The 21414-nt window shown below is 36.5% G+C and overlaps 1 protein-coding gene across 1 annotated transcript in view; it reads right to left on the bottom strand.

The window, feature by feature from the left end:
* The window catches only part of LOC131437688 (cadherin-99C), a 471448-nt gene that overhangs the window by 125856 nt on the left and 324178 nt on the right, over positions 1–21414 (bottom strand). The gene's annotated exons all lie outside the window — the stretch shown is intronic.

Genomic DNA, 21414 nt, shown 5'->3' with positions numbered 1-21414 from the left:
GACGACGACGACTTCTTTAGATCGGAATGTTATACCTATGAATTGGTTCGTTCAACACATCGAGGCCATTTACTTTGACCTGAGCGCGCCAATCAAGGAGTGTCATGTTAAATAAAAACCGTGTTTTACAACGTCGCGGACCTGACGGTAAACTGATTAACCATTCAGGACTAGAAGCAGGTCGCTCATCAATCTTCGTCCACCAGAGACCATTCGAATAAGGTGAGAACTGATTATTCATCCTGGGAAGAAGGTTTGTTCTAGTGGGAACACTAATCTGAACAGAGAGAAACATTTTTCCTCATCTCGCATCCTTACACAATGCCCATATAGAATGGATTAAAATTAAACCCGACAGGTTACCGTAACAGAACAACCAGGCCGTGGTAGAGATCCAAATGCGATTTCCGCAAATACCTTCGCGGTAATGGCCGTCTCCTTAGTCATCATCCGTCCGTTGCCGGTTCGAGAGATGCACCATAGAAACTCCATCCAATCACACAAGGTAACAAAGATGTATGATGAAAAGACGGTTTCTTCGGCCTTCTTGCCATCAGCTCACCGGCAGATGGCAGCTTCGCAATCAGCCAGCCTTTCATTATTCATCACGATCGGGGCGAAAGACGGCCCTGATGAGGTTGCGAACTTGATATGCGATCGGATCGACCGGAATCATTAGAGCTGTTGTGAAAAGTGACGTTCGGGAAACTGGCCTGTATTATTCCTGGTATCCCGGGTTCGTTCTGAGTTCGTAAAAAGAGAACAGCTTCACCACAGCAATTGAACGATTGAAAGAAGACCGACCGTGTCAAATTGCGATGGCGCAACAACAACTTCTGCACATTCCGGCCTGTAAATCAAAACAAAGTTAATGAAGCCCTTCAGAGAGACGAATACAAACGATTTCCGATTACAGCAATAATGACCCAATCAAACGACACGACAGTTACAAAAACTTCCCCTGTTAAACGACTCGCCCAAAAGGGAAACTAATCCACCACTCAAAACTAAGCCGCAAACGAGCACTCAACATAATTAGTAGCCTTTCCCCCCGTCAGGTAGCCATGTTCGGTTGGCTTCAACAAACACTTATGCTCCGCCTGAAATGTTTCAATATTTGTCATTAGCCACACAGGAGTGCTGTCAAGCTGCCTGCCGGAAATAGTAACTCGGATCGGCATGTTCGTTCGATCGTTCGTTCGTTCGTTCGGGGGCCAACTACGAATGGGGAATCAATCAAGATTTTGGACGGGGGACCGAAGCCGAACCAGCTGCGTGCCGCTGGCGGTTAATTGAAAAATGTGCCCTCGTTATACGATCGATTACACCGACTGAGTGGACTGAGCTAGCTGGTGGCGCGAAATGAGTTCTGCAGCTCTCGGTTCCAGGTCGGTATTTGCTTGATTTTCTCACGCTTTTCTCGGCGGAGGCGTTTTTTTTTCGGGGCAAGAAAATACTCAAGCCCCACACGGATTAACATATTCAAATAAATCGAATTAATTGACTTGAAGTCTGGCTGCGTATTTGCATGTCAATGCAACAGTGCTTGTGGTTTGTGCCCCCTCCCCATGCACTGCAATGACAGTTTTATTCGCAAGCGAATAGGATCACGGTTGCTTTGATCAAACGCCAATGAATTGAAGCGGTCTTAATAATTCAGTAAATGGAAATACATCACATTGTGTCAAATTACGCACTTTCACACATCTGTCAACGAACATATGCATTCCGATCACTATTTGAGTGGTGCCAAACTTGACACTAAAATCCATTCATAAACCAATCCCGTTATGACATTGGAACGTCACAGCGTCACAGAGTTGACTAGTGATCGAGTTCCATTGACAAAAAATAATATGTGTGAAATCAGTCATCCGTGGAAACAAATCTGACAACTCCGCTTGCTTCAAATTTCAGATGACTGAAACGATAGACTATCAACGTGTGGAGTCTTGATTTTTCAATAATATGGTGACAAGCGAATCATGGCACCACTCGGATCATGCCTCCAGCTTGTTCAACCCAACGTTGCCAGGTATACCGATTTATCGGTATTTATACAGATATTTGACCTCTATACCGCAATACAGATATGTACTCCCAAAATTCACGGATCGTACAGATAAATACCGATTTTCGTTGATAGCATGGATAGACAGGAGAAAAGGTTGCTACGAGACGAGCTTTGATGACATTTCCGTGAACTTATGTTGACGAGATTCTGGTACCGATATGCTACAGATAGATTTGCGCCAAATACAGATTTTCGGAAATATGACCTGGCAACGCTGGTTCAACCTAAGACGAGACGAGAGAGCTGGCTTCTTAGGTTGCTGTCAGAGTGAAAGCGTCACGCGATGCGTTTAGGCGCGCGTGCGAGCTAGTTGCATTTCATCAAAGCAAACCTGTCAGAGTGAAAGCGATGCGATAATTGCATTGAATCACTTCGCTTCGCATCGCGTTCCGCGCTCACTCTGACATCAACCTTACTCTTATTTTTTTTGCTTTCCATGAGCCCTGCTGAATTATTATAGATAGTTGACTGTATGTGACTAGTGACATTGGCAGTGCAGCCAATTTCTTTTAACCATTAATGCATGTTATTCACAATCCATTATTCAAATAATAAAACTTGTTATGTTCACAAAAATTCCGTCGTATTTTGTGCGGTATTGAGTTATCCAACATTTGGAGATTTTATAAATATCTATATAGAGTACCTACAATAACCGAAAAAGACTGGAACTTGTACTTGGTATCTTGTAGTATATATCAGAAACTAATTTGCAAAGAAAAATTGGAATGGAAATGACCGTACTACCCGAGGAGGACGACAGAACCTGAACTTTCCTAATAAAACACAAAATGTCGCTAGAATCTAAACAAATTCCATTTATCCTGAAAAATACATCTAACCGTTGAAAAGAACGTCGAAGCACATGTGATCTCTTTTCATTCTTCATTCATGACATTTAACGAGTTGTCAACATTACGCAACAAATCAGGAAAATTAAGTTATGCTTAAAACATAGAGCTTTGTATCTAATTGGGTGATTAAAATTTCATGAGAGTTTGGTTTAATAGTTACTAGAAAACATGAACCCGAAACTGTGATCATGAGCAAGGACCTATAGAGAAACAATATGAATCAGCTTGGGTTATGATTATATTTTATTACTTTTGAAAAACTGGGAAATCCGATACATTTACTCTCTTTTAAGATCCTTGAAATGGATTTTAAAATACATTAGGTACAATTCGATAGCAAATCAAACTATGTGCTTACATAATGCTAAGAGTAAATTAATATTGGTTGCGCATTAATTAAACTGTCTTAATCTTAAGTTACTAACAGCATTTGAGAAAAGTGACCTACCTTATGATCAAAAAAGAAACGAAATTTTCATTTTAAAATTCCCGCGCTTGTCCAATCGGTGAACTTTTATTCTCTCAACGTTGGCAACACTTTTATACACATTCTGTCAAATTTTGATGCATATCGAACGATTAGTTTTGTTTGGCGTCTATACAAAAAAGTTGAAAAATTTTCGTGTGGCGATTTTTATAATGGATGAAAATTTAGAACAACGTGCGTGCATCAAATTTTGTGTTGCAAATGGATTTAAGTGTTCCGAAACGTTGAAAATGTTAAAAAAGGCCTTTGGTGAATCGTGTCTAGGAAAAACACAGATATACGAGTGGTATAAACGCTTCAAAGGTGGTCGTACAAGCTTGGATCATGATGAGATCCCTAGCCGCCCAACAACATCTGTTACTGAAGAAAACATTGAATCGGTGAAGCAAATCGTGTTGCAAAATCGTTCTGTACCGATCAGAGAGATTGCTGTGTTGTTGGGCATCTCTTATGAATCAGCCGAACACATTTTAACTGATGTTTTGGGATTGAAACGCGTCGCTTCTCGGTTGGTGCCAAAAAAGCTGAATTTCATTCAAAAACAGCGTCGTGTTGATGTGGCCAAAGAGATGATTTCCAACGCAGATAGTGACCCCACATTCATCGAATGCATCATAACTGGTGATGAGGTATGGATCTGTGAATATGACGTCGAAACCGCACAACAATCGACCGAATGGCGCTTCGAAGGCGAGCCGTTGTTCTAAATTTTCATCCATTATAAAAATTGCCACACGAAAATTTTTCAATTTTTTCGTATAGACGCCAAACATAAACTAATCGTACGATATGCGTCAAAATTTGACAGAATCTGTATACAAGTGTTGCCAACGTTGAGAGAATAAAAGTTTACCGATTGGACAAGCACGGGAATTTTAAAATGAAAATTCCGGTTCGTTATTGATCATAAGGTATTATAGGGAAAGTCGTGGCGGATGAAATTCAAGGCCCGGAGGGCCGTGTGTCATATACCAATCGATTCAGCTCGACAAACTGAGCAAACGTCTTTATTGTGCATGTGTCTGTACGTGTATGCAAAATTAAGAGGCGTGTTCCTCAGAGATGGCTGGACTGATTTTGACCAAACTGGTTGCAAATGAAAGGTCTTTCTGGAAATATTTAATAGCATAGTATTTTGGCTTCGCATACCATATTATTGTTTACGAGTTAAGAACAAAATTTAAATGAATAAAAAACATTTCACTCATAATCTGATTCACTATCTTTGTGAAAAAAACAACAAAAACTTCACGACTTAGATCCAGTCAGTGTCAGTTTTCGCCCCACCACTTCGTTTCGATTTTGCGAAATTATAACACAATTTTATCATAAAAACCACCAGTACCATTCGGTTCAGTGCATCCTAATTAAATACGACATCCTAATGGGATATAACAGTTAGGGTTCGAATTTTTGCGAGTGGCCATTTTCGCCCCGGGCTCCCCCCGGGAGTGGCCATTTTTTTCCCTGTATTTATTGAAATAGTCCTCTTCAATTTCATAAATATTTTGTACTATTTATTTTAATGAAGCAATCGATTATCATTTTTCCTAGTCACAATTTCTCAAGAGACAATCGAATATCGATGCAGAAAACATGTGGTATGATAAAAAAAAGGTATTATCTCACTGCTAGGTGGATGAAGCAAGTTTTTTCTACTCGAAGTTGTTTCATCCGATTTTTGCTGTAAATAAGAAAAATCCGAAAGCAGTAAATGAAGCATAAACCTTACAAAAGAGAACGGGTATAGCGTGATGGGTAAGTCGATGTCTTTCATGCAGTCCATTTGGGTTCGATTCTCAACCCCGCTCATAGAGTCGGTGAAATTTTTTGGTCCGAAGGGACGAATGACTTAAAGGATAAAACCTCTAATCAAAACAAATCTTACAATAGAACTGAATGTTTTCAACATTTCCAGGTTTAATGGATTTATTTCTTTAAGCGAGTGTACAAATCGTTTGGGTATTTCAAAACGGTTATAAATTTTAGGATCACAGTAGAAGCATATATTCGTGACCTCTGAAAAGTACACAAAAGAGTATAATTACGAATATCCTGAAAAAAATTGCTGAAATAACTACTATTGCATTTGTTTTTAACAAAATGTTAAACAGTTTTATTTTCACATAAACATATAAAATTTTTAAACAACGGTTCACAATGGGGTTACCACCTCGAATGCTTCCCTCGCCCGACAGCAATTTTATTTGCAGAAAAACGATCTTGAATTTGAAGAGTTATTCATTCAACTCTCTGGCTTATCATATCATGCAATAATTCCGTTGTATTACTTGTTCCTGGAGACATACCTGAGTGCTAACTGTAACTGACTATAGATAGAATTACTAGAATTTTAACAATGCGTGGGAGATGCGCATTGCATTGTGTCAGTGGTCTGACAATATTCAGAATAAGGCGTGTTTTCAAGTCTTCCAGCATGAATCGTCATAAAAACGTCAGTAAATCTTCGTCGTTTTGTAAATAGTAGTAGTGAAATGTGCATGTTGGTTTTTATTAGGCTAATCTCGAAATGTAGTCCCTATATTATCGGTTTCTGCTAATTCCCGAACCTCTTGGCACTTTACTACAACATCAATAAGAAAAAGCGTTGATTTTGCAACACTAGGTGGCGTTTTTTGTCTTAAGCCATTTTATTTTTATACGACCCTTTGAGAAACGGCGGAACGCTCAAATTTATTTATGTATTTATTTATTTGGGAGCAGAAAAAAGCTATCTGAAGATGAAATTTATAATTTCTTTCAAAGTCGAAAGGCAGTCCTTAGCAGAAATTTTTGCATTTTTCGTGGTCGTATGGTAATATAACATGTCAAAACCTACAACAAAATGGCAGTACCCGGAACTCATCTCGATCTGCAACGAATCGAAACGGTTCGCATGCCGTTTGACCTGAACTTGACACTGCTTATTGAAGGTACATGCATTCTCTCCGATATCGTACTTTACGGAAACCATGGGATCCTTTCACTTTGACCTTGATTTTCATCCAACGCGAAGGGGAAGACGAGCGGAAAATAAATTATGACAGTGCCAGTATAGGTCACACATCATTCATTCATTCATTCGATGCTCGGTGGAAGCGCAGTATCGATATCTGGTGTGTGTGTGTGTGTTCGTATGCCGCATCATAAATTATTCATCGATGCTCATTTACCAAGACGAGAAAATTTCTGGGCCATTTGTATGTTGTATGACTAAAGGGACCGTCTAATCGCCTCTACATTTCAGCACATGCTCATGCTTCATTGGAATCGGGGTTGGCCATGCTGGTTGCTACACAGAGAGCCTCACGCCTCACGAAACCCAGGCAACTTGCTAAATGTTTGTGCATTTTCCCATCTTGCGCTCGGAGTGAAAAGACCGCTTCCCCGAATGTCGAACATGGCACGGCGGCCCGCGATCAGACCAGCAAACGAAACACGGACACAACTTGGGCTGCAAACCGTTCCTGTTCCTGCGTCGATTCGTGCAGCTAGCAGGTGACTCATGGCGGCATTGAATTACCAGTTGGTAATCCTTCTTGGCTCCGAGTCTATCGGCAGCGAAGAAGCCGGTTTGTTTTCCGATAAATCACAGTGCCATTACTCACGATTGAAGGTGGCTGAAAAATGAACTACCTTAGAATGTACCGGTTCGCCTTGGGTGGAATCAGTAATTATCGGCAGCATCCTGTTGATTGAGAAGCTATGCACCATAGTTTCCGTTTTTTCTGAGAAAATTCTTCAAATGAACACAATCAACTAGTTTACCGTAGTAAAGTAGTAACAAATTCTGCGCTTACTGAGTCGAACTCAAAACATGGAATGTAAAGTGCATGGTCCCAGACTTTATGGATCAAATCGTGGTTTGTAACGGAAATTCTGGTAAACACAGTGAAGACGAGTTTTAAATTTTCTTGGTTTTACTGTTATGGATGATAAATCGATCGGATGGGATAAGATTCATTTCTAAACAGATTTTATTTGACATAGTTTAAATTAAAAAAAAACCCAGGTGGGTAATGTCAGAGACGTAACCGAGACTGACAAGAATAAGAAATAAAATAAATGCACCTTTCAAATTCCAACTAAAACTGCTTTTTACTTCGAGAAAAGTGGTAAGGATGGTAAATTGTATTACATAAAACGTAGTAATAACCCGATCCTTCCCGGTTATTAATGGTGAATTGAGAGACTGGGATGAGATAGGAGTTAACCGTTACGAACGGTCGGTCGATCCTTCCGTGCCATTTTTTTGTTGTTGTTCCCACAACAACCACTGCGTATTACGTTGAACATTCTTTACGACGAAGCTGTCCCAAGAGCCCGGACGAGTCAGGAAAGCTAATCGCTTTCCATAAATTCAGTGCTTATTGACGAGCACGCGCCCAGTCTCCATCACCGTCTCCGGCTGCGGCTTCGAGGGTAGCAACAGCAGCGTCGCACTTCACACGGCTAATTTTTTTTGTTTCAGCACTCACTTTTCACTTACAACAAGCCCGTTTCTGACGATTTACGATAATTGATCGTACTTTGTTGCATAAAGCTGGATAAGATACAATGGGTAAGGCAGAACGATTTATGAGCTACCGATAAGATTAGTGCTTAGAGTGGATCTATTCGCGGCGAAGGTACCACCATTGTAGATTGGCCGTAGATCGGACCGGGTTTTACCGTTGGAACTCGCGATTATAGTGCAAACAATTGCAAGGTTGAAGCCAAATCGTTGGAATTCCTAAGTGAGCGATCTCATGCTGTAGAAATTGATCCCCGGTTGATTCGTAAATTTCAGAGAATTTTGCTTTGAATTCTGATTTGGACAGAATGTGTTTGAGTTATTTATGTCTAAATTAGTGAAAATTGAACGCAGTTCAGCTTACGAAATGGTTTCTTCTAAACTTTTGAACGCCACTAAATGGTTCTCATTTGGGTTTGATTTAAGTGGCAATTTACATTCTTAGGAAAGCTTTCTTCGCTTTTGTGGAGCGGAAATCTTAATTTAATCGCATTTTTATACCTTCTTTATGAAGCACTCTTGAAGAATTACTCGGTTTTGCTGTGATTTAATTTATCAAGATTACATCTTCACTTGTACAATAAGCTTCATTACAGATTATTGGATATAATTCCTCAAAGATCGTCAAATGATAACTCGAAAATTATTTTTACAGCAATGTAACAGTACCAATTATAACAAAAACATAGAAAAAAAAAACAAAAAAAAAACGTCGAAAAATATTTATTGTCATTTTGACCTGGAGATGAAGCGATATTCCTTCGAAACGTTGGCCGGAGTAAGGGCATATTCAGTAGTGTTCTAGTTCTAGATACATAATTTATGTCAGTTACAAAATTTAAATCTGAATTTTATACCAAGTAAAACTGGCAGCCCCAGTAGTGTTTTACTCGTGTTTCAAATATACAAAAAATAGAACAGCATCGTAGACCAGTTTTAAATTTGACAGAAGAACTGGTCGAATAAATAAAACTAGAACAGCTTGCTGGGGATACGTTTGTTTCAGTTTTAGTTATATTATAAACCACCCATATGAATCTTGCAGCTGCTGAATTTGCTCTAAGGGATAATTTAAATCAAAAAACACTTTTGCCTTTCTCATATAGAAAGGTTATGCAATCGCTTGAAAAACCGACTAGTGAAAATTGGCCCGAAGGGCCAAGTGTCATATACCATTCGACTCAGTTCATCGAGCTGTGTGTGTGTCAAATAATCTCACTAGGTTTTCTCGGAGATGGCTGAACCGATTTTGAAAAACATAGATATATATGAAAAACATAGCTATATATCTTTTTTATATCAAATTTTGCGTAATTTTTTCTCTAAAGTGAAAAATCATTAAATGAACCTTTTTAACTTCTTATGAAATCATGATAATTGACGAATGTATTTCATTCAAAATTCGTAACTTCAATTTTCTACCGGTACGAAACTACACGGACATAATTTAGTTAAAATTCATACTTTTTACCACAGCCTTACTTTTAAGAAGGGCCTCAGCAAAAATTTCTTGGAAATTTTAAAAACATATATCTTAAAAACAATGCAATGGTTTTAGAGAATTATTTAGCCTATATGCAATAAGTGTAAGCTGTGCATAATTTTTATTTTATTTTGAATATAGAATTTGAACATCGAATATCGCAAAACAGGTATATTGTATAGTTTTCTTTTTATTTTTAATATATTACAGCTGATAACTGAAGATTTTTTTTTGCACTCTAGGTTAAGGGGTAGAAATTATAAATACAGATGGATGTTTGAAAATGATAAATTTTTGCTGAGGTCCTTCTCAATAGTAAGGCTGTGGTAAAAAATGTGAACTTTAACTAAATGATGTCCGTGTAGTTTCGTACCGATAGAAAATTGAAGTTACGAATTTTGAATGAAATACATTCCTCAATTATCATGACTTCATAAGAAGTTAAAAAGCTTTATTTCGTGATTTTTTATCATGACAGCATTAACGGATTTACTTCGTGTAGATCGACCTTCGATTCAAAGGTATTCGCTACGATTGTACGATTCAGACGGTCCGTCTCCTTCCGTCACCGTCACCGGAACGTCAGCTTCCGTCAAAATTAGTTTAATACTTTCTTCACCGGAACATTCACATGTTCTTTCCTTCAAGACGTTCTTCATAAGAATGAATGTAACTTATTTTGACGGTGACGGTGACCGAAGTTGACCGTTATGGACCGTCTGAATCGTACTTGAAGCATCCGACAACTTTCAACACTACCTTTTGTACCCACCCTCATCAAAACCCCACGCGAATGTGCTTTTTGGAAACGAAATACCTCAAACTGGATGGCCCCGGTCATCTCTTTTTGGTATTTGCTCAAGCTTCCAGGCAATTTTTGTGCTCTCTAAATGGCTCAAACACGACATAACCTCAAAAAATTCACGAAATAACCTTAAAAAATTCGCTGAATGAAAAACCATTCGACAGCTAACGGTGGTTTGTTTACATGTTCATTCTAATTTGAATACGTATTATTGTAAATGTAAACAAATCTCCGGTACATGTCAAACATGAACCTTACTCATCACGAGTTCATTTGGAATGTCAGCCTGTAAAACCTCATTTTGAAATTAAGCGTAGTTTTTTGTTATAATTCTGGAGGCACTACCCAAAATAAACACATTCTTCCTAGTCCTTCAATCCCGTTTAGGCACTAATCTAGAGCCTACTATGATTGAAACGTTTGCCATTGTGTTTTGGCATTTCAGGTGAAGCAGGAACTACTGGAACTAATGCGTTTACAATGCCGTTTGGCACCGGTGATCGAGCGATGATAAATCAAATCATGCGAACCTTGCTTGACGAAAAAAGAAAAAAAAATGGAACAGAAATCACTCCAACACATAGCAAAACCGGAATGAATTTCACAACTATGGCTAGCCACGACCTGTCAGCGAGATCATTATGCGAATTACCATAAATCATATTCGGTTTGACAGCCGCGATGCGGTCGCTAATGAACCTACTCTGGGATTAGTGATTTGAAATCCGTTGTACAACCATTTTAAAAATGGTTCAACTATTAATTGGCAATTGGTAGTGTTGACCGCGGCACATGGCACATGGTCATGTCATGACAGTGCGTTTCGGATATCCTCTACGGAAGAGAAAAGCAAAATAACACACATGAATTACGAGGTGATAATTTATATCAGACACGAGCAATGATTGGTGGGTGCACTTCCCGTGGTTCCCGCACGGGACACTCCGTCCAGTACCATGCGTCGAGGTATGATTAGCAGATTTTCAATCAATTTTTACGACCCTTGATGATTATGATTACGGGGGACGTGAAAATATGTAAAACATCTTCGGATGCCATAAAATAAACATGACGATAAAATTCGATTTCATCTCCGTCAAGTTATCCTACGACCTTGGAGGAATTGGTCACCAGTTGTCTGCAGTAAATTCCATCGAGTTTCCCGAGCGTTTACGTCGTACTGTCTGGGAGGTAGGCATCTCAGACGAGAGCCGAATGTAAACTTCCTTTTAGCAACATTTTACGAGAGCACGGGGAATTAGGTTGGTCCTCGAGAAAACAACCGATAAACGATCGGTTGTTAAGACGGAGAGAGAGCGAAAAAAACGATCACCTCTGACTCTAGCGTAGGATTGCGAACCGTGCGAACAGGTCGTTAAATATTTGGACAAGGCAGGTTTCGGTTCCCTGCCCGCGGGGCTACACCACACAAAATTGTCCGGCCCGACGTGTCTGTGTGAATTTATGTTGATCATCATATTTTGCGACATCGATGCGCCCATTTCGGTGCCAGGCTGTGTGGTGGCGGCTGTACCCTAATTAACCCTGGTAGGCCGATTTGTGCAAAGTTTTCTGGGGGAAAGTTTCTCTCAATAGAAACGAGGCATTGTAGGAAAATTTCGCATAACGCTCAATATTTTTCTATTAATAATTCAAGCACCGCCCCACCGTGCACAGCCGAGGGTTAATGCGAACAAGCGTCGGGTTCCCAAATTGCACATTTCTGTTCTCATCACCTGACTCATTTCCGAAGTCCTGTCAAAACATAGTAATCGACATTGGATGGACCACATACTGTTCGGTCGGTCGGTCGATCGGCCGGATTGTGGCTTCGCTTCGATCGCCATTGGGCAATGGGTGCGGAACCGAGAACGTTCCGGACAGCTCCATTTATTTTTTCGCAGTTACGATTAAGGCATAAATTAATATCTACATCATCGGGGGTGACATTCTGCCCATTTCCAGTGTCTACGATGAAAAACAAAAAAAAAACATACTATCCAGTGTGTGCCGGATCGGCAACGAGGGGCCGGCGACGGTGTCAGCGGCAGCCTGAAAGTTAAAGGTTAATGTAGTTTCGCATAAATTCCACTGTCATTAATCTTGACGAGATGACGGACGAAGCCAGCTGGTCATGAAGGTATGGGCCGTTTTGAACCGACTGCTCATGTTTTTTTTTACTTCTGTACCATTCAACTCGTATGAAATATGGGGCTGTTACAGTGCGGAATTAAGTTGCTTACAGTTTGGAAAAGTCATGGTGCACTTTGAAGATGATAACTCCCCGGTGAGTTGGCTTCTGGGCGCTTAATGACTGCATATATCGCCGGTTACGGACGGACATTACAATGAAATATGGGAAATTTGCACCGCGGTGGAATGCAGTTCCAAGGAACGATGCGGTGAATTTAGTTTCGAAAAACGTAGGGCAGCTTTAGTCAACTCATTAGTCGATGGTTTTGCTAACTTTGTTTCAACTCCAAAAAGCAACGTAATAGAAAAAGTGGTGTAAAAAATGCATAATACTTTTTTTCACAGCGACAAAAAATACTGAATTCGAAATCTGGGCACACTGTTCATTACAATGTACACTGAGAAAAATACACTGTTATAAATCAACCCTTTTAAAAATGTGCTTTTTCTGATTTCAATTTTCTACATTCACTGAGAAATCGAGCACGCTCCATTTGTGCTTCAAAAGTTTAGCGGTAAATTTGAAATCTCAACTAGAATTCACAAAATATCATAAGAAGTGGGCACTGAAATAGCGAGAAAATTACAAAGTAATGAGCAGTGTCAACTACACGCAGAGAAATGGAACAAAACTGTTAGTAGATTTATTTGATTTACGATGATTTCTAGCTACACACCTAGAAAAAATCGTGTAAATTTACGTCTTATGAGACCGACATATATGAGCGTCAAAAATGCCTCAGTTTTACGGTATGTCTAACTTTATATTCAATGCATTCTGACATATCTTTAAGTGCTAAAACATGTAAATTTACACGTTTTCTTGAAAGACGTGGTTTGTTTGACGTATATTTATATCATTCTTGTAAAATTCAATCGTTTCGCGGATTACGTTCTTATGAATTGTGTCATATTTGGATTTGCGTCACCTGTATATTTCATAACTTTTTGCTGTGTAGAATATGATTGTTTTAAACAAATTTCTCCCTTAAACATCAACATTGTTCCTTGTTTGATTTTAATCAAATTTTAAGTCTAGTCGAATGAATTAAATACTTCTTAGGGCTGATTTTATTGTTGAAATAAACCAACTATTTATTACATATAAACCTAAGTTGATGTTATCGGTAATTATCAATAATTATGGAAAGTTTGCAACAATGTATTCAACAGCGTATGTATTGATAATTGATAATATTTTTAAGCATTGCATAACATTTTATTACACATATTCTTTACGAAAAAATATTCGTTGCAAATATCTTGACCGGGGACTGATGCAGCGCCTAATCATTGGATACTAATTAAAATACCAGAGCCTCACGACAAATGGACCAAATGTTTTGGAAATTGGAAATATCAATCAAAAGCTTGATTTTTAAGAATTTTTAAACGAATATTAATCGAAATAAAAGTAGTATAGAAATCATTTCTTTCTTAAAAACAAACAAAACTATATGACTATAACAAACAAAAAGGTAGTTAGAAAAACTAAATTTAAGTTCATTTATTTCTACTAAAATGTTTGTAAATTTTTCATGTTGAATTTACTGTGAAATTGTTTGTCAAGAAATTGACAGTAACGCCCAGGTAAAATAGTTGATATTTTCATCAAAATATTGATTGAAACAAACTAATCCACTGAGAAAAATTAATTATCATGTTTTCTAGTTCAAAGCAGTGATATTTGCTATTAAACCAGATTTTCTTTTATCACTATTTCAATAAAAAAATAATATGAAACCCAAGTTTGGTTATCATTTTAGATCTTTTTTAAAAATCTCTGCGTGTACGCAACTTTTGTTATGAATTTATGTACCTACAATATACTCATAGAAAGAACAATTTTTGATATGTATGAAATAAAATTTCATTCATCATTTTTGAATGCTGATTACTCCATTTATGGTTTCTGTACAAATAAGGTATTACTCAAAGAATGAATAAAATTTACTCAAACATCGTTTCCAGTAGAAGAATTCAATTTTAAGTGAATAAGGAGACACTCTTAAATATAGTTTTTTTTACTTTTTCAACAGATGAGTAGGATCTTACTCCTTTTCGAGTAACTTTTTCAAGGCGTGTTTATATTCGCTGACACCTGGGGCAATGCCACACTGCTAAAAATCGACACTTTTTTAAAATGTTTTTCACTAAAGACAATTTAATCTCACTCACTCATAAATCAATTTTGTTCCACCTGTGCTTCAAAAGTTCAAAGCATAAGTTTTAAATGTTATCACATTTCAATCGGAAGTGTAGACTTGTAGTGTTACAGAATGCTTTGCACAGAAAATTTAAAAATTTAAAAATTTTTAACACCAAAGGTACATATATTAAATAGCCGGTGTTTTTTCTCTAAAAAACGTACCAGCAAGCGACAGTTTCTCTTTGTTAATTGTCTCAGTGCAACTGTTCATATGAAACGAAACCTTCATTATCAACTAAATATTGTAAAATTGATGAGAATGATTAGATAGCGTAAAGCAAGAAAAAAACAGTCACTTGCTAATGCTCCAAAAATTGTTTTATTCTTATTTGTACGATTCGTTGAATGTTTTCAGGTAATGAAATAGTATAGATCATCAAGCAAAATCGTTCAGTTTCACAGGAGATTTGTGTCTGCCAACGATAATGAAAGATTTTACAAAGAACTTACAAAACATTAAATTAAATTAGAATTTCAATGGAATCAACAATATTTAGCAAATTTTTTTATTGTCTATATCCGAATAATGACATTTCAATATGAAAAAGTATTCTACAGGAGAATGATGTGTATAATCTCTATTTCACATAATTACACCACTATTCAACTATTCCACTTGTTTAATCAACGATTGAAAACTTCTAAAATTACCCACGAGGCAATAAAAAATCTTCAAAAATATGACATGAAGTTTGCACTTTATTCTTTTTATTGCGCTTTGCTTTCATCTCACGCGTTTTTTTTTAGAACGGCCAATAAACCATCCAGCAACATTCACTTTGAAGAGTAATTTCGAATGACTCGGCACTCGCTGAGAGTAAGTCATAATAGTAAACGGCAGAGAAAAGTTTTCTCTTTCGTCTGGTGTTAAATTTAATACTCTATCTTTCTCTATCAGATTCTTTCGGAAGTGGAAGTTGACAGGTGGCTTATTGGCTGTTCTCGAAAAAAACGTAATATTTTCTTTCTTATATTATTGATATTTATATTTCAATACAACTGTTTCGAATTCGAATATTACTAGAAAGTGCGTGTTAAGTACGAATGAAATTACGACCTTATGGCAAATTTAGTAGCGCTGATTTCATTCCGATATATGTCAAAATACCGTTGTTAAGTGTGTGTTTCATCGGCTGTGCATCTGATGTTTTTATGTTTTTAAAAGGGCCAATCCAGAAACTGGTCCTAAAAAATATCGTGTGTTGTCTCACAGTTGGCATTGGGTCCTTTAAAGTTGAATTCTGACATTTTAAACCTGAGAGTGTAGTAGTGTAATATGTTGTTTTGATTGCTATCGCAAACGCTAATTGATAGGATTAATATAGGCCCAATTGGATAGGATGACTAGAAATCCCTTGAGATGAAATTAGAAACAGAGTGGTAAACATATTACAAGTGTTTTCAGCTGTTTTTTTTTTAAGATTACTTTAATTTCCAAGAAATATGAATCAATTCTTAATGTGGAGTAAGGCGAATTCAGCAGAAATATCAAATAATTATAGTGATTCTAGTGGCTGATTCAGGTTTTGAGGTAACGTCTGTACAAATGCGATGAAATAGGGATCCGTTACACTATATGATTTATTTTCGAATGTTATATGATGTATGTATAAATTGGCGCAGTTATCACTAATCAATGATAGTGAATGACTCCTAATCTCAAACCGAGTATTTTTTAGACCAACAAGCAAAATAAGAGTAATCATGCAGTTACTCTTTTTAGGGTCGTTCCACTTTTACTGAATATGAGTAGGATCGTACTCATTTTTTAGAAACATTTTCTAAACGTGTATAGCCCGACTTTGCACTGAAAAAAAGTACATTAGTTGCTCGTATAAACGATTACTTGGACTGACAATGTGTACTCACTTTTTTGTAGTTTTCGTTCCCTAATACAAGCGTTAGTGACAAAGGCATTCCGATATCAACTACTTCCAAACGAACTGTCAAAAATGAATTGATCCGAGTAGACTTTGGCTAGATTTTATTGGTAATCTAAAGCAAAAAAAAAATCTATCGAGTGGTGCGGAATCTAAACATCATTTTATGGACTAGTGAAATAATGACGATTGCTTTTATCATGCGCTACTATGAAGAACTCAAATTATTTTAAAGCTTTTGTTTGGATCATTACAAAAGATATTCACTTAAAAGCAGAGATGTCTGGTAAAAATTTCAAATATCTTAAGAGAAGGTTGCAAAAGTCAGTAAATCCGAAAAAATATCTGCAGTTAGCATTTTCTCTAGAAAGTATGATACGCTAAACTGACTTGACGAACAAAAAAAAAACGTCGCGGCAATTTAAAAATTCTGTAAATTTTGACGAAAGTCTGCGAAAAACTCGAATTTCAAAAGTCTGCAACAAACAATGTCTGCAGCACTATATACGAAATCTGCAGATTTACAGACAAATCTGCAGACCTGACATCTCTGCACAAAAATGTTAGAAAAGCAGTTTCGCTTTATTTCATATAAACATTTTGGAATGCACGGCAGTGATCTGAATCAGGTTAAGTTTATTTTTATGGCTAAAAGAATGAATACACAGGTGGCTTAAAACGACGTCAACCCAATGTTGGGTTCTATAGAAATGCTAGTAGATTTAGAGAATGAGTTTTTTCCACATAAAATCCTACTTTTCACTAAAAGAGAATAAATTATTTTACAAATTGAAGTCCGTTTTTTTGACAGATAAGCTTACAACAATTAACGTCGATGTTCTTCCATCCTTTCTTTCCGAATCCTGCATCGATTTTTTCTTAATTGAACGATTTTTTGTACTATACAATCTTATGTGATTTTCGCTTGAAACCATAACAAATCCAGTATCGACCCTAACTGCTGTCAAATCCATACATTTGATAGAAGTTTGGGTTGGGTTTAATTTGAAGCGAAATAAAAGTAGTATAGAAATCATTTCTTTCTTAAAAACAAACAAAACTATATGACTATAACAAACAAAAAGGTAGTTAGAAAAACTAAATTTAAGTTCATTTATTTCTACTAAAATGTTTGTAAATTTTTCATGTTGAATTTACTGTGAAATTGTTTGTCAAGAAATTGACAGTAACGCCCAGGTAAAATAGTTGATATTTTCATCAAAATATTGATTGAAACAAACTAATCCACTGAGAAAAATTAATTATCATGTTTTCTAGTTCAAAGCAGTGATATTTGCTATTAAACCAGATTTTCTTTTATCACTATTTCAATAAAAAAATAATATGAAACCCAAGTTTGGTTATCATTTTAGATCTTTTTTAAAAATCTCTGCGTGTACGCAACTTTTGTTATGAATTTATGTACCTACAATATACTCATAGAAAGAACAATTTTTGATATGTATGAAATAAAATTTCATTCATCATTTTTGAATGCTGATTACTCCATTTATGGTTTCTGTACAAATAAGGTATTACTCAAAGAATGAATAAAATTTACTCAAACATCGTTTCCAGTAGAAGAATTCAATTTTAAGTGAATAAGGAGACACTCTTAAATATAGTTTTTTTTACTTTTTCAACAGATGAGTAGGATCTTACTCCTTTTCGAGTAACTTTTTCAAGGCGTGTTTATATTCGCTGACACCTGGGGCAATGCCACACTGCTAAAAATCGACACTTTTGTCGTGAATACGACTTACTTTACTATGGGGTGCCTTTTCAAAATTAGCCATATGGAAGAATGGGCAGAACTTAATCGTGAATATCTCGACTTGTATTAAATGCAGCAACATAATTCTTTCACCATTTCATCAAAAATATGATCAGGAATTTAGGATAATATTTTGAACAGTGTGAGGTAACCACAAACAACTCAAATATTTAGTTTTCTCAAATTTTGAAAACAACGCGGAAAACTCTTTACTTTTGCTTGGCTTTTTCGCGCAAGGACGACGATTTTGAGGTAGTCAGGCACATATCTTCAACTGACTGCGTATAAAAGGGGAACCGTGGTCGAAATTCGATCATTTTTTCTTGTGCGTTGAATGCAAGCAGACGTCGTGGGACCAGCAGCTTCGGAGAGTGCACCTTCTGCGTGGTTAAAAACCTCAAACGCTCAGGTCGCAACTCTCATTTGGACTTCAGTCGTCAGGTGGAGCAGTTGGCAATGAAAGCAGATTTTTTGCGTGGTATAAAGCCTCAAACGCTTAGGTCGTGTTTTCATTTGGACTTCAATCGTCGGGAGCAGCGGTCGTCAATAATGAGAGCAGACCTTTAGCGTAGTGCCAAACCTCAAACGCTCAGGTCGTGCTCTCATTTGGACTTCAATCGTCAGGTGGAGCAGTCGTCAATGAAAGCAGAACTTCTGTTCTTGGTTCTAAATTTAGTTCTTGAACTCAGGTCCAATTCGTTATTCTACAATTCTATTCGGTTCTTTTTAGAACCATAATAAAGAATTATGCGAAATTTTGCTTTACTGTACTCTATACGGCCCATTTTTATTATAAAGAACTATCTAGTTATTTCATTATATTTAATTGCGTTTCAGAATGATTAATGTAACTAATCTGTTATTTAGTCTAGGCGCATTTTTTGAAATTCTAGTAGTGAAAAAGGGGAAAGTTGCACAATTCACACATTCGATTAACTACCAATTTGAACTCGGAAGTATAAAGAATGTGTGTCAGTTTTATTCGTATTCACGACATCCAATTATGTCTCTGACATTACACACCCGTACTTTTTTAAAATGTTTTTCACTAAAGACAATTTAATCTCACTCACTCATAAATCAATTTTATTCCACCTGTGCTTCAAAAGTTCAAAGCATAAGTTTTAAATGTTATCACATTTCAATCGGAAGTGTAGACTTGTAGTGTTACAGAATGCTTTGCACAGAAAATTTAAAAATTTAAAAATTTTTAACACCAAAGGTACATATATTAAATAGCCGGTGTTTTTTCTCTAAAAAACGTACCAGCAAGCGACAGTTTCTCTTTGTTAATTGTCTCAGTGCAACTGTTCATATGAAACGAAACCTTCATTATCAACTAAATATTGTAAAATTGATGAGAATGATTAGATAGCGTAAAGCAAGAAAAAAACAGTCACTTGCTAATGCTCCAAAAATTGTTTTATTCTTATTTGTACGATTCGTTGAATGTTTTCAGGTAATGAAATAGTATAGATCATCAAGCAAAATCGTTCAGTTTCACAGGAGATTTGTGTCTGCCAACGATAATGAAAGATTTTACAAAGAACTTACAAAACATTAAATTAAATTAGAATTTCAATGGAATCAACAATATTTAGCAAATTTTTTTATTGTCTATATCCGAATAATGACATTTCAATATGAAAAAGTATTCTACAGGAGAATGATGTGTATAATCTCTATTTCACATAATTACACCACTATTCAACTATTCCACTTGTTTAATCAACGATTGAAAACTTCTAAAATTACCCACGAGGCAATAAAAAATCTTCAAAAATATGACATGAAGTTTGCACTTTATTCTTTTTATTGCGCTTTGCTTTCATCTCACGCGTTTTTTTTTAGAACGGCCAATAAACCATCCAGCAACATTCACTTTGAAGAGTAATTTCGAATGACTCGGCACTCGCTGAGAGTAAGTCATAATAGTAAACGGCAGAGAAAAGTTTTCTCTTTCGTCTGGTGTTAAATTTAATACTCTATCTTTCTCTATCAGATTCTTTCGGAAGTGGAAGTTGACAGGTGGCTTATTGGCTGTTCTCGAAAAAAACGTAATATTTTCTTTCTTATATTATTGATATTTATATTTCAATACAACTGTTTCGAATTCGAATATTACTAGAAAGTGCGTGTTAAGTACGAATGAAATTACGACCTTATGGCAAATTTAGTAGCGCTGATTTCATTCCGATATATGTCAAAATACCGTTGTTAAGTGTGTGTTTCATCGGCTGTGCATCTGATGTTTTTATGTTTTTAAAAGGGCCAATCCAGAAACTGGTCCTAAAAAATATCGTGTGTTGTCTCACAGTTGGCATTGGGTCCTTTAAAGTTGAATTCTGACATTTTAAACCTGAGAGTGTAGTAGTGTAATATGTTGTTTTGATTGCTATCGCAAACGCTAATTGATAGGATTAATATAGGCCCAATTGGATAGGATGACTAGAAATCCCTTGAGATGAAATTAGAAACAGAGTGGTAAACATATTACAAGTGTTTTCAGCTGTTTTTTTTTTAAGATTACTTTAATTTCCAAGAAATATGAATCAATTCTTAATGTGGAGTAAGGCGAATTCAGCAGAAATATCAAATAATTATAGTGATTCTAGTGGCTGATTCAGGTTTTGAGGTAACGTCTGTACAAATGCGATGAAATAGGGATCCGTTACACTATATGATTTATTTTCGAATGTTATATGATGTATGTATAAATTGGCGCAGTTATCACTAATCAATGATAGTGAATGACTCCTAATCTCAAACCGAGTATTTTTTAGACCAACAAGCAAAATTAGAGTAATCATGCAGTTACTCTTTTTAGGGTCGTTCCACTTTTACTGAATATGAGTAGGATCGTACTCATTTTTTAGAAACATTTTCTAAACGTGTATAGCCCGACTTTGCACTGAAAAAAAGTACATTAGTTGCTCGTATAAACGATTACTTGGACTGACAATGTGTACTCACTTTTTTGTAGTTTTCGTTCCCTAATACAAGCGTTAGTGACAAAGGCATTCCGATATCAACTACTTCCAAACGAACTGTCAAAAATGAATTGATCCGAGTAGACTTTGGCTAGATTTTATTGGTAATCTAAAGCAAAAAAAAAATCTATCGAGTGGTGCGGAATCTAAAC

This window comes from Malaya genurostris, chromosome 1 (assembly GCF_030247185.1).
Source record: "Malaya genurostris strain Urasoe2022 chromosome 1, Malgen_1.1, whole genome shotgun sequence".
Lineage (NCBI taxonomy): Eukaryota > Metazoa > Arthropoda > Insecta > Diptera > Culicidae > Malaya > Malaya genurostris.
The sequence above is the reverse complement of the archived record's forward strand: the minus strand, read 5'-3'. Positions and strand labels throughout refer to the sequence as shown.